At 43.7% G+C, this 19,139-nt stretch overlaps 1 protein-coding gene across 3 annotated transcripts in view; it reads right to left on the bottom strand.

Moving 5' to 3' along the window:
• Ahrr (aryl hydrocarbon receptor repressor) overlaps window positions 1-19,139 on the bottom strand; it is an 83,626-nt gene that overhangs the window by 50,738 nt on the left and 13,749 nt on the right. The window lies entirely within an intron of this gene.

The following is a 19,139-nucleotide window of genomic DNA, read 5'->3' as shown; positions in this document are numbered from 1 at the left end:
TGTTATATAGCTATAAATCTTGCTTTGCTTTTTGTTTTGGTGGTTTTTTTGATTGTTTGTTTTTGTTTTAGTTTTTTGTACTGGAGATGAACTCAGGACCTTGTGCCTATGAGGCAGGGGCGGTGCCACTGAGCTAAATCCCTGACCCACATAAATCTTGTACCTATGGTTAAAGTTGGCAAATTAACAGTTTGTCATTTGCTAGTTTGAACTTGATGCTAATATTATTACTGATTGTACTACTTTAATGGATCTTCCTTGTATGCCAATACCTAGACTGGGAGTCATAACCAACACTGTAGTCCATGGAGCCGGGGATTTAGCTCAGTGGTTCTGGCGCCTGCCTTGTAAGCGCAAGGTCCCGAGTTTGATCCCCAGTACCAAAAACAAAAACAAAAAATAAAACAAAAAAAACACAAAACACACACACACACACACACACACACACACAAAGCTGTTGGAGAAAAGAAACAAATCACTTATAAAGGAAATCACATCAGAATTACAGCAGACTTCTAAACACAACCCTTAAGTCAAGAAGACCTTGGAGTAAAGTAAAGCCCTAAAAGAAAACAACCTCCAACCCAAACTGATGCACCCCACAAAACTATCTTTCAAAATTGATGGAGAAATAAGGTACTTCCATAATAAAGAACACCTGAAGAAACTTATCACCAAATTAGCATTCCAAAATGTTCTGAAGGGTAATCTAGAAAAAAACAATGAAGACAGTTCCAAGAAGCCCAATAGAATGAATCTACCAGGCAAGGCAAGCAATTAAATAGAAGGCAAAGAAAGAAATCAACAACAGGACAATAATATGACAAGGATAAGTCAATACCTATCAGTTACAACCATCAACGTGAATGGTCTCAACTCACCAGTCAAAAGAAACAGATAGGCAGAATGGATCTAGAAACAAGATTCAACAATATGCTGCATACAAGAAACACATTTAACTCAAAAAGAAATTCAGACTGAATGCTAAAGGATGGCAAACAACACTTCATGCAACAGGAACCCAGTAAAAAGCAGGGGTAGTTATTCTATTTGCAGACAAAGTGGATTTCAATCCAAGACTGATCAGAGGAGACAAAGGTTATTATATACTTATTAAGGGAACAATACAAGTGGAAGAGATAACAATCATAAATATATATCCACCAAATACTGGTGCACCCAATATATAAAAACAAATACTAATGATATGTAAATTCAGATAAGCCCTAATTGTAGTGGAGATCTCAATACCCCACTATCACAAATAGACAGATTAACTGTACAAAAAAATCAACAAAGAAATATCAGAGATGAACCAAACCTTTGAATAAATGGACTTAGTAGATATCTACAGTGTTCTACCTCACAACAACAAAATACACGTTCTTCTCAGCTGCGCATGGGACTTTCTCCAAAATAGACCACATACTAGCTCATAGAACATGCTTAAGTAAATGAAAAAGAATTTAAATTATCCCATGCATATTATCAGATTATAGTGCAATAAAATTGGAACTCAATGGCAAAAGAAACCACAAAAACTACATAATCACATGGAAATTCAATAATACCTTCCTGAACAACCAATGGGTCACAGATGAAATTAAAGAAGAAATTAGGCAGTTTCTACAATTAAACAATAATGCCAATATGACATACTGGAAGTTATGGGATGCAATGAAAGCAGTCCTCTGAGAGAAATTTATAGTGGTGAATTCCCACATCAGAAAAACAGAGCAAGGTCAAATAAATAACCTAATGTTGAGCCTTAAGATTCTAGAAAAAGAACAGCAAGGTTGGGCCAAGGATTTAACTTAGTTGCACCTTGCCTGCCTCTCAAGCACAAGGTCCTGAGTTCAATCCCAGGTACAAAAAAAAAAAAAAAAAAGAGCAAGCTCAAACCACAGCACATACACGGGAGGAAATTATAAAAATCAGAGCAGAAATTAATGCAATTGAGACTAAGACGACAATACAAAGAATTAATGAATCGAACAGTTGGTTATTTGAAAAATTAAATAAAAAATTTTAAAACCCTTAGCCAACCTTACAGGGAAAAAAAGGAAAGAAATGACCCAAATCCATGCAATTAGGAATGAAAAGGGCAAAATCACAACAGATCCTGCAGAAATACAGAAGATTACCAATACCTACTTTGAGAATCTGTACTCTAACAAGATGGAAAACTTAGAAGAAATGGACAGATTCCTAGATACATGAGCTATCAAAGCTGAATCAAGAAGATATAAAGAGGGCTGGGGGTTTAGCTCAGTGGTGCCACCTGCCTTGCAAGCGCAAGGTCCCAAATTCCATCCCAGGTACCAAAAGAAAAAAAAAAAAAGAAGAAGATATAAACATTCTAAATAACCCAGTATCAGTCAATGAAATTGAAGAAGCATATTTTTTTTTAAAAAAACTACAAACAAAGAAAAGCTCAGGTCCTAACAAGTTAACTGCTGAATTCTACAGAACTTTAGAGAAGATCTAATGCCACTACTCTTCAAACTCTTTAATAAAACTGAAAAGAAGCAATATTCTCAAAGTCATTCCTGGAAGCAAGCATTACCCTGATACCAAAACCAGAGACATATCCATCCAAAAAAGAGAACTACAGGCCAATCTGATTCATAAGCATAGATGCAAAAATCCTCAATAAGATCCTGGCAAACAGAAGTAGCCACTCATCAAGATGATTATACACCATAACCAAGTAAGATTCACCCCAGGGATGCAGGGATGGTTCAACATATGCAAATTGGTAACTGTAATACACCTCATTTACAGAACCAAGGACAAAAAATACATGATCATCTCAAAAGATACATGCAAAAAAAGCATTCGACAAAGTCCAACACCCACTCATGATAAAAAAAAAACCTACAGAAAATTGGAATAGAGTCTATCTCAATCTAATAAAAACCATCTGTGACAAACCAAAGGCCAACATCATACTAAATGGTCAAAAACTGAAAACTTTCACTCTAAATCAGGAACAAGACAAGGATGTCCACTGTCACCACTCCTGTTCAATTCATAGTTTTGTAAACATTAGCCAGAGCAATTGGACAAGAGAAAGAAATAAAAGGCCTAGAAAAGGAAGAAGTTAAATTATCATTAATTGTTGATGACATGATACTCTGCATAGAAGACTCCAAAAACTCCAACAAAAGACTCCTAGAATTAATAACCAGATGCAGCAGTGTAGCAGAATACAAAGTCAACACTCAAAAATCAATTGAATTCCTGTATATGAATAATAAACTCACTGAGGGAGAAATTACATAATACCTTTTACAATAGGATCAAGAAAAATGAAATACTTAGGAATCAATGTAACAAAAGAAGTGAAAGACCTATACACTGAAAACTACAGTACTCTGGAAAAGGAGATCAAAGAGGATATCAGAAAATTGAAAGATATCCCCTGTTCTTCAATATGCAGAGCCAATATAGTGAAAAATGGCACTAGTCTCAAAACTGTTATACAGATATAATGCAATCTCAAACAAAATACTAATAGCATACCTCACAGAACTACAAAAAACAATTTTTTTTTTTTTGGTACAGGGGATCGAACTTGGGACCTTGCGCTTGTGAGGCAGGCACCGGAACCACTGAGCTAAATCCCTAGCCCCAAAAAACAATTTTAAAATCCATATGGAAGCAGAAGAGATCTAGAATAGCAAAAGCAATTCTAGGCATAAAGGCAAGGCAAGGAGCATCATAATCCCTAATCTGAAGTTATACTACAAAGCCACCATGATAAAAACAACATGGTACTGGGGGGAAAAAAAACAGACCTGAGGAATAATGGAACCAAATAGAAGATGCAGAAACAACTCGAAGTACATTCAGCCACCTTACCTTTGACAAAGGGGCCAAACACCTGCACTGGAAGAAAGACAGCCTCTTTAATAAATGGTGCTGGAAAAACTGGCTTTCCACGTGCCAAAGGTTAAACCTAGACCCATATCTCTCACCATGCGCCACACTAAAATAGAAGTGGATCAAAGATCTAAATATTAAAACAGGAACACTTAATCTACTGGAAGAAAGAATAGGTAGAACTCTTGTATACATGTGTGTAAGCAAAGATTTTATGAACAAAATCCTGTTTGCAAAGGAAATATTACAAAGAATCAACAATTAGAATTATATCAAATTAAAAAGCTTCTGTACAGCAAAAGAAACCACCAACAGAGTGAAGAGACAACCCACGGAATGGGAAAAAGAATTTACCAGCTACTCCTCAGACAAAGGACGAACGTCTAGAATGTATAAAGAACACAAAAAACTCAGAGCCCCCAAATTTAAAGATCCAATCCAAAAATGGGCATCTGATATTAACAGACATTTCTCAGATGAAGAAATACAAACAGCAAATAAATATTTTTTAAAATGCTCAACAGTGCTTGCTTCAGCAGCACATATACTAAAAAAAAAAATGCTCAACATCACTAGTCATTTGAGAAATGCAAATTAAAACAACACTGAGATTCCATCTCACTCCAGAAAGAACAGCTATCATCAAGAAATCAACCAATAACAAATGCTGACAAGGCTGTGGGGAGAAAGGAACCCTTCTCCACTGTTGGTAGAAGTGTAAAACCGGTACAACCACTGTGGAAATCAGTATGGAGATTCCTCAAAAAACTAAAACTAGAGGTGCCATTTGACCCAGCTATCCTCCTTCTAAGTATCTTCCTGAAAGAGTTAAAAACATCACACCACAGTGATATATGCACACCCATGTTTATAGCACCACAATTTATAATAGCTAATCTTTTAAAATTTATAATTTTATTTTATTGTATTTTATTTTGGGCGGTACCGGGGATCAAACTCAGGTCCTTGTGCTTACAAAGCAGGTGGTAGAACCACTGAGCTAAATCCCCGGCCCTTAAAATTTATAATTTTAAACAGCCCATATGCCCATCAATGGATGAATGGGTAAAGAAAGTGTGGTATTTATATACAATGGAGCACTACTCTGCCATAAAGAAAGATAAACTTTAATCATTTGTAGGAAAATGGATCCATCTTGAGACCATAATCTTAAGTGAAATAAACTGGACACTCAAGTTTCAGTATAGCATTGTTTCTGTTGTGTGAGAAACCCAAAGGATGAATAAGGAGCAAAATGGAGGACAGATATGGGAAGTAGGAAGAAAATGTTCAAATGGGAAGGGGAACCAGGGAGGCACAAGGGTGAAGGGAAGGAAGGGAAAAGGAAAAAAAAGAGAATGGAAGGGGGAAAAATGGAAACAAAGCTTTTGTAAATGAAGAGAGAAAGAAGGGTTGGAGGGGAAGGGAATGGGAAAAAGGAAGAATTAAGATATATTATATACAGTACAAATTTTTCATGATGAATGTGATAAATATGTATGACAAATATGTACTAATAAAAAATAAAGTTAAAAAAATCTTATACACTGTGATCAAGTGGATTTATTGTGGGGGTTTAAGGATTGTTCAACATACGCAAATTAATAAGCAAAATACATCACATCAGCAGAATGAAGGGCAAAAACCACACAATCATCTCAAAAGAAAAACATTTATAAAAGTCAACATTCTTTCATAATAAAATCCTCAACAAACTCGGTATAGATGGGGCACCTCAACATAGCAAAGGCTGGATATGACAAATCCACAGCCAACATCATGCTAAATGGGGAAAGTTCAAACTGTTCCCTCCAGGATCTGGAATAGGACAAGGGTATTCATTTCTACCACTCCTATTCACCACAGTATCAGAAGTCTTAGTCAGGACAGGTAGGTGAGAGGGAGGGAAACAAAGATCATCCAAATTGGAAGAGAAAATCAAATTATTCCTGTTTGCAGGTGACATGTAGGAAACCCTAAGGAAACCACCAAAAATATATTGGATTTAAGCCACATGTGGTGGCATACACCTGTAATCCCTGCACTTAGGATGCTTAGGCAGGAGGATCACCATAAGTTTGAGGCCAGCCTGGGCTACATAGGGAATTCAAAGCCAGTCTGGACTACACAGTGACAACCTGTCTCAGAAATAAATAAATATAATTTTTTTTTTTTGGTACTGGGGATCGAACTCAGGTCCTTGCACTTGCACAGCAGGCAGCGAAACCACTGAGATAAATCCCCGGCCCAATAAATATAATTTTAAAAAAGGTATTGGAACTTGTGGAATTATGAACAATTTCAGTAGTTACAGGATACAAACTCAACACACAAAAAGCAATAGCATTTTTTATATGTCAGTAATGAAGTGGCTGGGAAAGAAATCAATAAACCAATCGCATTCACAATATTTACAAAGTACAATACATAGGAGTACATTGAACTAAGGGAATAAGAGATCCCTATAACAAAAGTTATCAAACACTGATTACAGAAATTATGAAGGACACAAAAAATGGGAAGACTTCCCATGCTCATGAATCGGAAGAATATTGTTAAAATAGTCATGCTACTCAAAGCAATCTATAGATTCTGTCCAATCCCCATCAAAATCCCAATGCCATTCCTCACAGAACTAGAATAGATAATCACAAAATCCCCATGGAACCACACAATAGACAAAACCACACTAAGGAAAAAGAACAAAGTTGGAGGCATCCCAACACTTGACTTCAAAACATACAGTAAGGCTGGCATAATCAAAACAGTATGATACTGGCATAAAAATAGACATATAGACCAACTGAACAAAACAGAAAATTCAAAATTATCCCATGCATTTACAGCCAACCGATTTTCAACAAAGGCACCAAGAATATGCATTTGAGAAAGGACATTCTCCTCAGTAACTGGAGCTGGGAAACTGGATACACACATGCAGAAGAATGAAACTTAACCCCACCTCTCACCATAGCCAAAAATCAACTCAAATGGATCAAGGACCAAATGTCAGCACCCCGACCTATGAAACTACCAGAAGTAAACATAAGGGAAACACTTTAAGACATTGGCATAGGAAAAAAAAGTTTTTTGGATAAGACCTCAAAAGCATAAGCAACAAAAACAAAACTAGAGAAATGAAATTATATCAAACCAAAGTTCCTGCACAGCAAAGGAAGGAAACAATCAACAGAGTGAAGAAACAACTCACCAAATTGGAAAAATATTTGTCATATTACTCATCTGACAAGAAAGTAATACCTAGAATAAACAAGGAACTCAAACAACAGCAAAGAAACAAAAAATATATAATTTAAAATGGGCAAATGATCTGAATAGACGTTTCTCAAAAGAAGATACATACATGGCCAACAAGTATATTAAAAAAAATGTTCTGCATCACAAACGATCAGGGGAAGGCAAACCAAACTCACAATGAGATATTATCTCACTCCGGTTAGAATAACTGTTATCAAAAAAGACACTATTAATGCTGCCAAGGAAGTGGAGAAAGAGGATCTCATGCACTGTCAGTGGGATGTAAATTAATATAGCCATCATGGAAGGCATATGGAAGTGCCTCAAAAACTAAAAACAGGAATACTATGTGATCTAGCTATCCACTCCTGGGTGTGCACCCAGAAGAAATGAAATCATTGTATCAAAGAGACACATCTGCTCTCCCATTCACTGTAGCACTATTCACAACAGCCAGGACATGGAACTGACTGACATGCCTATCAGCAAATGAATAGATGAAGAAAATGTGGTACTTAAGCACAAGGGAATACTATTTATCCACAGAAGGGTGAAATCCTGTCACTGTCAGCAATGTGGATAGAACCAGGGTGACATTATGTTAAAGTGAAACAAGCTGGGAATTGAAAGTCAAATACATGTTCTTCATTTGTGTAGGCTAAAAATGTGGCTCACACGTAGGGAGTAGGGGCTGGGGACATAGCTCAGTGCCACTGTGCCTGCCTGGAAAACCCAAGATCCAGAGTTCGATCCCCAGTATAAAAAAAAAGAAGAAGAAGTAGGGAGTAGACTAGAGGTCACTAGAGAAGAGAAAAGGAGGGCGGTGGACAGGGGACCGAGTAAGGGAGCAGTTCTGACATTCTATGCCGCAGCACATGAGCACAGCTACATTTCAAAGTAACAGATGAAGGTGCTGAAGGCTGGCCGCACACAGCAATGATGTGCAGAGGAGAATGCTAGTGACTCTGATCTGACCACTGCACGTCGTACACATGTATCACACTGCACTAGTGTAACTCATCAATAAGCACAAATGTATGTCAATTATAAAATAAAAACTAAAAAATATTTTCTAAGTAAAAAGAACTGAAGACAGTGAGGAATACAGAGGGGAAATCATGGATGTGCTGTTACAAGTGTGCCACGTCCCCTCTTCATATGCATGGAGCATGGCTTCCTGCCCATGCCACGTCCAAGCCCTGCCGATCCTGGTCCCACGGCCACCACTGCCCACTCCTGCCTCTGACCACCCACCCTGCTCAGGCCTGTGTCCACGAGATGGGCTGGTGAGGACATGTTGCCAGTTCTCCTCTTCACAAAAGTTCTCAGTGCAAGTGCTCCTCGCAGACACACGGGTACCTGCCCTGGTCTCGGGACCTGGCCTCTCTGGGGACTCTGACCCCGGCCTTCTTCTTCCCCACCTCCCTGTTCCCAGGGCACTTGCTCTTCCACTGCCCCTTGGCCTGGAGCAGCCAGGTCCCCACTGCACCTGCACCCGGGCTCTGACTTCAAAGCTCACAGCCTGCTTCCGCAAAGCTTCCAGTTTTAGTTTCCTTGCTGCTTCCATTTATGTTTCGTTTTGAGTCAACGTCGGATTTATAGCAGTTGTAGGAACACACCCCAGAGAACTTTCCCAGAGGCTCCCCCGCAGTTTACCCACTGTCCTAACAGCACCCAGCTGGGCGCCGGGGCCGGACTCTGCTGCAGGGCCTTTGCACCGCACCACCCTGCCCTGCCACTGACCAGCCCTCCACCAGCCGTCCCTGGCACGGTGCCATCCAGACTCTGAAGACGACAGGCCCCCTGCTCTCCAGACAGCCCTCTCCGGGTGTGGGCATGTCCTCATGGTCATGTGGCGGTCACACAGGGATGCGGGACTCCACTCACATGACGCGCTGCATGGGTCTCCGTCAACTTACGCACTCTTGGCAGGGACAAATGTAACCACCAAGGACAGTGAATGCTGGTATCTCTCCCCACAAGTGTCTCCCTCTTGGATGAATGGACAGTTTGTTCAAGATTATAAACATCCATTTCTTATCCCACTGTCAGCACTAACTTTAGCAGCTGTTGATGTTTTGGCCTGAATTATCAATGCAATGATCCCTGGCTGAATGGTGATTTTACAGCTCACCTCTTCTGCAGAGCCATCTATTAGCCTCTATTAGCAAGCAGTTCATTGCTTGTTTGTTTTTGCCAGAACTGGGAATCTAACTGGGGACCTTGTGCTTGCCAGGCAGGCACAGCACCACTGAGCTAAATCCCAGGCCCTAGCAAGCAGTCCATTGTGAGAAGAACTTTCTCTTATTAACTCACTCTACCTATATCAGTGTGGACTGGCAGAATCCTATGCTGTTCAATAGGTTCTCACCCACTACTGCTGTGACCCTGTTAATGCTGGAGCTGCCCAGACTCAGCTGGTGGGCCCCTTCTCTGTGTCTTCATGTCAGACAACAGGCCTGTATTTCTCCATCACTTGCCCTCTGGCAGAGGAGTCCCAAGCTTGTCTTGCTCTTTCCTGTTACAGCTGGGGAGTGGGGGGCAAATCCTCTTAGGGGCAAATAGTATTAGGAACCAAGATCCAAATCTTGGGTGCACTCACTGCTGCAGGGCTGCATGGCCCCAGGCTCCTTTGCAGACAGGGCTTGTGTGTGTGAAGCATACACACTTTACATACATGTTCATGTCCATCTATACAGACTGGAAACCTCACCTTCACACCAATACCTCACTCAGTTCCAGGTCAGCACCACACATTCAGAAAAGAGTGGAATCAGTTTTTCTTTTACATTTTGTAGACACTGCATTTAAAACCACTGATTCAATTTCTTCAATGGTCACACGACTATTCCTGTTTTCTGTTTCTTCCAGTCTTTTTTTTTTTTTTTTTTTTTTTTGAGACAAGGTCTTGCTGTTCAGGCCGGCCTTGAACTCACTATGCAATCCAGGCTGGCCTTGAACTCTCAGGCGATTCTTCTGCCTCAGCCTCCCAAGGGCTGGGATTATAAGCATGTGCCTCCATGCCCAGGGCGAGTCAGTTTCAATAGGCTGTGTTTCCTAGGAATTGTTCATTTGCTTTCAAACTTCAAGTTTTTTAGCATTAATTTGTTCCTAAGAGCCCCAATTATCTTTTAAGTCTCTGAGGCATCTGTGTGTTCCCTTCACATTCGTAATGCTGTTTATTCTTTTTTCCTTGATCAATCTCAACAGAATTTATAAAGTTGATCATTTAAAGAATTCTACTGAATATTTTCCTATTTTATTTATAGCTTCTTTTTACAATATTTTCCTTTGTTCTCTTTTTTGTTTATTTTGCTCTTCTTTATCAAACAATTTAACTAGATGTTTAGCTCATTAATTTTCAGCCTTTATATATATCTCTATGTCTCTCTATATAGAGATATATATAAACATAGTTATTTATTCCTATTGCTTTGGCTATATCCTGCATATTTGGACTTACACATATTTCTAAATTCCATCATGTATCTCTTCTTTAAGAATCATTCACAAGTATGTTAATTATTTCCAAATAAAAGTTTTTGCCAGGCATGATGGTGCACACCTGTGATCCCAGCACTCGCAAGGCTGAGGCAGGAGGGTCACTGCTAGTTGGAGGACAGCCTGGGCTACACAGCGAGACAAAGGCCAGTCTGACTAGGCCCTGTCTCAAAAACAAAACTGAGTTTTCAAGTTATCTTTTTATTACTGATTTTCAGGTTATATGCATGTGAGTTCCCTCCATATGTTCCTTTTGATTTTGTCTGTGGAAATGTTTGAGACTTGTTTCATTGGCCAACAGGTTTTCAATATATTTACAAGTTCCCTACACACTTGAAAATATGTGGATGCTGTAGTTCTGGGGTATAGTGCTTTATATATGTCCATTAGATTAACCTTATTTTTTTGCATTATTGTTCAAATCTTCTATAATTTTTCATTCTATTTTTTCTATTAAATAATGAGTTATTTAAAATCTTTCTCTTTGATGATGAGTTTGTGTATTCCTTTCTATAATTCTGTCAACAGCTGCTTTATAGATTTCAAGGTTATCAGAAGCACTGTTCTATCTGCTTGCTGAACGGAACCATTTAACCACTTAGCAGTTCGTCCCGAGCCTCACTCACGCAGGTGTCATTGCCCACAGTCGATTCTTGTTTACGTGAGATACATCCATAGGTCAGTTTACTTGTTTTATGTCGACTATACTTTGCATATTTTTTTATTTACAATGTTGTATTCGCCTTTGATGTTTGTTTCTAGTAAAATCTAAGACTAAGTTCTGGTTACCTTCTTTTACCAATTGTGTTTATTTGTGAAAAATAATCCATAATTTTCTGCTACAATCTATAAAAACTTTTTTATATAAAAACTCTTATTGTAAGTACATTAGATATAATTATTTTTTTGGTACCGGGGATTGAACTCGGGTCCTTGGGCTTGCGAGGCAGGCGGCAGAACCACCAAGCTAAATCCCCGGGCCCCTAGATATAATCTTTATACTTCTCAAGAACTCAGTGATTTTCTTTTACAATACAAAACAGACATGTTTGGGACACTGAGACTGAACAGGAAGGAAGTGCCAAAAGATCAGCAAAAGGAAAAACTGAAAAAAGGACAAACGTCAGCATATCGGAGAGGAAAAGTCTGTGTTATTAAATGGAAAGACAAAAAAAGATGTCTCCTAATTGTCAACTATTCATAGTACAGAAATGACAGAACTTCAAAGAGGAAACAAAACTAAAAAAATTCCAATAACGATCAATGATTATAATAATTCTATGGTTGGTGTTGACAGAGTTGACCAACATGTAACAAGCTATTTTGTAATAAAAAAGTGAGGAAAACAATATTATTTAAAATATGTATGTGCCTTCTGGACCAAACAATATGGAACCCATTTGTTATTTATTCAAAACCAGGGGGTTCAAGAAGTCATTTACAATTTAGATTGGGTCTAACAGACCAAACAACTGAAAAATACAAGACAGCCAAATGCCAATCAGGGCCAAGGATTTAGCTCAGTGCTTCCAGCGCCTGCCTCGCAAGTACAAGGGCCCGAGTTCAATCCCCGGTATCAAAAAAAACCGCCAACCAAGGCATCCACCATTGATGTCTTCACCATTATGTTGAGTGGGTAGACATCTTAGTGAAATTATACCACCCACCCACAGGAAAAAAAGAAAGCCCAGCACAACAGTGTAAAGTGTGTTGTTCAAAGAAAGACAATAATGTAAAAAGAATTCAGAAAGACACTAGATGGTACTGCCCAGATTATAATATTCCATTGACCAGAAAAATTATTGAATAAATTTGATAAAACTGTCACTTTTATATTTCCTGTTATATTACCAGTTGGACTGGTGAGTGGTTAATAATTATGTAGTGAATCAATCTGTCTCTCTCCCTCGCCACCTCCAGTGATACTCTTTACCTCAAAACCAATTTCTGCCATTAGCATAGGTCATCAGGTTTCTTTCAGGCGGGAGTTCAGAAACACATCTTCCCCACCTCTCCTCCACTCTGCCTGCACCGAGGGTGAGGGCGTGGGGTTCTCTGTGAGGAGCTATGAGGTTCCACCCTAACTCTGTCCTGCACTTGAGGTGCTCAGTGCATCTGCATCTGTATTTACTCTAATTACTGGCATAGCTGCACTTCCCTGCTTTCTCTGTCTCTTCCCTCTCCGGTTCTCCCCTATTTTCTTGTCTTTTTCATTGGATTGATTACATTTTCTCATTCCTTTTTCTTTCCATTAGTTTGAAAGTTAAACCCCTTATCTGTCTTGAAGTTAGATAAACATCCTCCAAAGATAACATCAGAACCTTAAAGTTCTCTAACCCAATGACCCTCTTCCAATCTGTACACTTTTGTGGCTGTGCGTCCTCCGGGTGTTGTTTTATACAGTTAAGGCTCAGGTTGCTGGTCCAACAGTCACTGCTTCTTGGTCCTCATCCATTCTTCCATTTCAAACCCTTCACCTGGAATTCCCTGCCTTCTGTGTGAAGGACACCTGTCAACGATTTCTTTTAATAAGGTTATCTCTGGGTTCTCACTTTCCTTAGCTTTAGGGCTCTGGGTATTACTCAATTTTCTGCCAGCTCATTAATATATATATATATATTTTGTGTGTGTGCGTGTGTGCCGGGGATCGAACTCGGAACCTTGTGCTTGCGAGGCAGGCGCCGGAAACGTTAATATATTTTTTAAGGTTTCCAATCTCTTGTCTGTTTGGCTGTTAGCAGCAGAAGGGAGCCTGGTCATCTATGCAGCTGGGAGAAACTGAGCTTAGTAGCAGATATTCCCTGACCAGTCTCTAAATGCCAGGAGGGCAGAGCCCCAGCCGCAGTGGCGGCTGTTTTCCACCTGTGTCCCAAGGGCACCAATATGGAACTTCCACTTCTGAAATAAGATTAGGCAGAGGCGGTGCTGGGTAGGAACTTCAAGGTGACCACAGGGAACTGAGCCCTGAGTCTACCCTATGCCACCACGCCACAGAGGGGTGTGTTTCTTCCTTCCTGCATGTCTGCTGAGGGGGCTTGGTGCAGACCCCGTGAGGGCCTGCTGTGCCTCCTGGGGTGCCACTGAAGACTTCTATCTCTTACACTGAGAAATCCAAGGGCAAAAAGTTCCTGGAGGTTGGGGCCAGGGCACCACTACAGGAGGAAACACCTGGCAATCCGTACTTCGAAGGTGCACATTCGCTGTGGACTGGTCGGTGGGGCATGTTGCCTGGGGAATTTACACTTGCCCATCGCCTGTGCTGACCAGGGCATGGTGGTCTCCCAGGACACCCAAGAGTGCCAAGGTCCCCTACTGCTATGTGCCAGGTCCCAGCCAGCTACCAAGCTCCCATCCTTCCTTCTCCCTCCTTGGGGGTCAGGAGCAGTGGGAAGATGCAGCAAATCTGGCCCAGCTCCATCTGTGTGGCCCCAGGTGAAGCTACTGGAGATAGCTTTCAAGTTTCAACTGTGTCACAAGACTCGCTAATGACCAAGCAGGCCTGCTGGGGCCACCTGACAGGGGATGTTGAGCCATGAAGAAGGGACCAGATCCTCTGAAGGCAAAGGAGAACAGCAAAAAGGTCTGTGAGGCAGTAGGGGAGAAGCCAGTTCTGGCCAGGCTCCTTCCTGCAGCCTGTGCGGACCTAAGCACTGTGAAGGAGGGAGAGAACAAGACCTCTTCTTCTTGGGCAGCTTTATCTTTTGGAAACAATTAAAAAAGGTAGGAAAGAAATTAGCTTATAAAATAATCAAGAGTGATCTCTCCATGTAATCACAGTGGTACTCATGGAAACCATCCATCCCCAAAGCACTAAAAGGCTCAACTCCTTCACATGTGAACTCTGAAGTCTGAAGCCAAATTCTCATCCAAACACCACCTAAATCAGACCTGGGTGAGACTTGAGGCAGGATTCCTCTCCAGCAAGTAGCCTATGAAACCACACAAGTTACGTGCTTCTATCACTCATGGTGGACAGGCATGGAATGGACACTTCCCTTCCAAAAGGGAGAAATCAGAGGGAAGAAAGGGGTGATGGGTCCAAGCAAGTCCAAGAACCACAGGGCACACATCATGGGGTCTGGGATCCTGGAGGAATACCCAGGTCTCATCACTCAGCCCTCAGGCAGGCTGGATGGGCAGCCTGGCCAGTGGCTCTCCTGGTAGGGAGCCTCTGAAACCCGGAGGAAGCAGTCTCACCCCAGCCTGGGGTCTCTGCACCAGATCAAGGCCACACTGTCCCTTCCTGAAAGCTCACAGGTGGGGATGCCGGAAAGGCCCCATGGCCTTCCCTGTGCCCATTGGTCCAGGCTGGCCATGCCTGCAGCACCGCAGGCCTCTTCCAGATTAGACTTGGAGTTCACACCCACAGTTTCCTCAGCACTCAGCTGTCCAGCTGTGCCCTTTCTGAATTTTTGCAAAATGATCAGGCTGACAGTTTTCCAAATCTTCAGGAGGATGGCAAGTTTGAGTCCAGCAAGATCCTGTGTTAAAAATATTTCTAGAGGGCCGGGAATTTAGTTCAGTGGTTCCGTTGCTTGCCTTGCAAGCGCAAGGACCTGAGTTCAATCCCTGGTACCAAAAAAAAAAAAATATTTCTAGAGCCAGGTGTGGTGGCACATGCCTAAAATCCCAGCACTTGGGAAGCTGAGGCAAGAGGATTGCCATGAGTTTGAGACCAGCCTGGCTACACAGTGAGTTCAAAGCCAGCCTGAACTACATAATGAGACTCTGTCTCAAAAAAAACAAAAAAATTAAAAATTGGGAAAAAAATAAACCAGCATAAAATTTTTAAAAAATATATTTCTAAAAGGACTTGGGTGTAGTTCAGTGGTAGAGTTAGCTAGCACATGTGAGCCTCTGGATTCAATCCCTAGTACTGCAAAAAAAAAAAAAAAAAATCTCCTTAGCTAAATATCCAGTTTCAGCCCTTGCAAGTCCCACTTTCCTGAGACTTGAGAGCCAGAGAAGCAAGCTGTTGGCACTCCACAGCGAGGCCCTTTCCTCAGTGAGTGCCATGCTCCTTGTCCCACTGACCCTCAGCACAGCCACTGTGACCGCTCCTTTCTGCTGAGATTCCACTTCAGGTGACCAGCGAGCCTCACGATGGAGCTTTCTCTGCAGCAGCCTCTCGTTCCCAGGCCTTGCCAGGACCACCCCAGCAATGGCATGCTGCCCTCAGACCCGACCGCCTGGCTTTCCCCAGCACCTCCCCTGCCCCTCCAAAGCTGTGCTCACACTTCCAGGCACGTTTCAGAACGCACCTTGATTTTCAGTACCAACACGCTGGCCCGCTCAGGCTGCGTGGAGCACAGTACCACAAACTGGGCGGCTTGCACACCTGCAGGCTGGAGGGCAGGTCTGGGTGCCAGCTGACATGCGCAGTGAGGGCTCTTGCTGGCTGGGGATGTCCACCTGCTTGTGTTGTTTTCACGTGGCCTTTCTTGGGTCCTAGAGAGCTCTTTGCTATGTCCTTTCACAAGGGCGTAACCCCATCAGGCCCAGCCTCATTTCTGCAGGCTTACTTAGACCAATTACAGAAGTCCCATCTCCACCGACCACACCGACATTAGGGCTTCAACACGTGACACAAACTCTCAATCCATAACAAGAATCATCAAGAGAAGAGTAACTCTTAGGGAAAGCTGAAAATCAGTGCACTTTCACTTAACCACTGCACACTTCAAGCCTGTTTAAAGTCCTGAGTGGTTTCCAGGGATGTCTGGTTCTTTCACACTAATGACTGTGGCATCCTGCATTCAAGATCCCACCACACAGCTTGTGATGTCAGGGGCTTCTGCTCTGACCCCAAACAGGAGGGCATGAGGCTAATGCCCCTGCTCAGCCTGGTGAGTGGCTCTGGGCAGTGGCTCCTGGAGGGCCAGGCGTGGGGGACAGGAGCCATACACTGAGCCCAGAGCAGAGGAGGTGGGAGAGCTGGTCTCTCCGAAAAGCCCTCCAGGCCTTCCAGAGGGCTGAGTTGAGCCTGCTCCTCCTTCCCTTCCAACTGTATTCCAGACATCCTCTCTCCCCGCACTATCACCACAAGTACATGTCTGCTTGCCAGATAGCCCGAGTCATCAGGTGGACATGGTCCACACGCCAGGCCTGGGGGGGCCTGGGCCCTGGACCCTCAGTGCCCAAGGTGTCCACTCCCAGAGGCATCCCTGGACCTTGTCCTGCTGGCTGCAGTGCCCCCTGGGAAGCCAGAACTTCCAAACAAGTGACCCCCACGTGCTTCTGCCGAAGCTGATCAGGAAGGGGGGCGAGCTTTGCAGCCCCTCAAGGTCAGGCTCAGTGCTGAGCCTGGACGGGCTCCAGCTCCGCTCTCTACAACCCCATGAGATGTGACAGCCCCTACACTGCCTCTCCCGCTTTCCTCTTCACCCTGAATTTCCCCTTTTGTGAAGAACAGATTCTACAAGGGTGGAAAATCCCGGCCTGCCAGCTACCCACAGAACATGGTAGAAGCAGGGGTTGTATAACTGAAAACTGCCGGCCCCTGCTCTACAGAAACCAAGAAAATAAAGCAGCATCACCCACTGCCTTTTAACTTTCAAGAAGCCAGCCCCAAACATTGCAGCAGATTTCCAGGCCACTATCCCCTCTGAGGCAGAAACTTTCCAGTTCATGTTCTTCCCAAAGGTGACTTTCTACAGGCGTTTTAATGAAATTGACTCATCTGTTTCTGAGTCAACAAACATAGACTAAGATCCAATTTTCATGGCTTGGCTATTTATTTTCTAACTACACAGTGGAAGTAAATTCAGGAAGGCTTGAAGGAGATCTCAGAGTTTAGAATGCTTGGGAAGATGTGCAGTGAAGAAATCAAGAGGGATGTTATTGGGGCTGGGGTGTGGCTCTGTGGCAGGTGCTGCCAACATGCACAAGGCCTTGGTTCCACCCCAGTACCCACCCAATGCACACACACACACAGTACTATTTCACCTGGCTGTGAAATGAATGCTCTCATGAAGCCCGTGGACCCAAGGGTTTGCTTTCTCTCAGCACCTGCAGAACCCTCGAAGGTACAGTGACCCAGGCAGACAGCCTGGGCACCTGCCTGCATCAGTAGAAGTATAACAGTTCACATCCCTGACCCTGCAGCCAATGGCAAGAAGGGAAAGTCAGTGTGACAACCAGACACCCGGGTGGACCCCTGGAGAGCCATCAGAACTGGCTGGAACAACAGAACTGGAGCTTTCCAGAGGCACTGCAGTCTGGTTGAACACAGGTAGACTTGTCTGGAGAGGAAATGCCCCCAACCTTTCCCATGTCTGGCTGATGAGGGACACAGGGGATGTAGAGAGGCAGGGGATGTAGGGAGGTGTCCCTGGGCAGATGGCTAAGTCACCTTCACTTCTGGAGCCAGACACCAAGGCTGTCCCCTCCAGCCACGGGGTTTGTTAGTGTCCCTCGAGGCCAGGAGTCTACTCGATCGACTGCAGGGCTCACCTATCCCACGGGTGCTCCCACAGGAAAGAACCCAGAGACCTCCACCCTCCCCAGCGTCTACACAGGGAGGGTTTGAGAGACCGCCTCACTGCCCTGCCCCGGCCCCTGGACAGACACGGGTGCACACCTTCTGTACCCCGCTCCCTAGGGCCAAGGATGGAGCTCAGCGGTTCCGCCACCTGCCTTGCAAGCACAAGGACCTGAGTTTGATCCCCAGTACCAAAAAAAACAGACCCTACTCCCTGGGGGGGACATACATAGACACACTTCTTTGGTCCCACCCTGGCCCCTGGAGAGTCGAGGACCTACCCTGGAGAGTGGAACCCCTCAGGCCTGACACTGCCAGCGCACCCAGAGCACAAGCTAAGCAGCATCACTCAGAGCCAGTCCACTACCAGTGTGCAAATCCAAGCTCCCAGGCATCCAAAACTGTGACCCTAAGAAGCCCAGGACAGGCAGGACCTGCCCATGGCCTGCAGACACTGGTAAGCAGGGTACAAGTAAAAGTCTGATTGCAGGCCAGTGAGGGACACTGTGTATGCAGGAAGGCAGAGCAGGGCCAGAGCCCCTTGAGGGGTACCTGCCCACCTTCATTCTCGCCAGAACAAGAGCACCAGTGTGCAGGAAAGGACACAAACCTGTCACCCTAGCATCGGCTCAGGAAGGGAACAGAGCAGCCTTGGCCTTGGTACAGGACACAGGATATCAAGCAAGTCTGGCGGGCAGGGAGCAGGAAGAGCATGGGGTGGGAGGGGAAAACAGCGGCCACATGTGAACACTTAGGGTCCCGGCCAGTGGTCCTTCTCCTCACAAAGCAGCCCCCATCTTGGGGCGCTGGCCATAAGAGCCCTGGGAGACAGGCAGGGGCAAAGCCCTGGTGCTGGCACTCGGCAAACCCAGGATCCTCGCCAAGCGAGTAGAAGTCCCTGATCTGAGTCATGGGTGCCACCCAGGGACCCCTTGGTGAGCAACAGGGCAGGTGGGGGAGGACATGGGCCACATCACTTCTCAATCACAGCAGGACACTGCAGGCCCTGCTGGTC

Source organism: Heterocephalus glaber, unplaced genomic scaffold (genome assembly GCF_053883595.1).
Source record: "Heterocephalus glaber isolate CG9 unplaced genomic scaffold, H.glaber_assembly_v1.0 deba00001537, whole genome shotgun sequence".
NCBI classification, from domain to species: Eukaryota; Metazoa; Chordata; class Mammalia; order Rodentia; family Bathyergidae; genus Heterocephalus; species Heterocephalus glaber.
The sequence above is the reverse complement of the archived record's forward strand: the minus strand, read 5'-3'. Positions and strand labels throughout refer to the sequence as shown.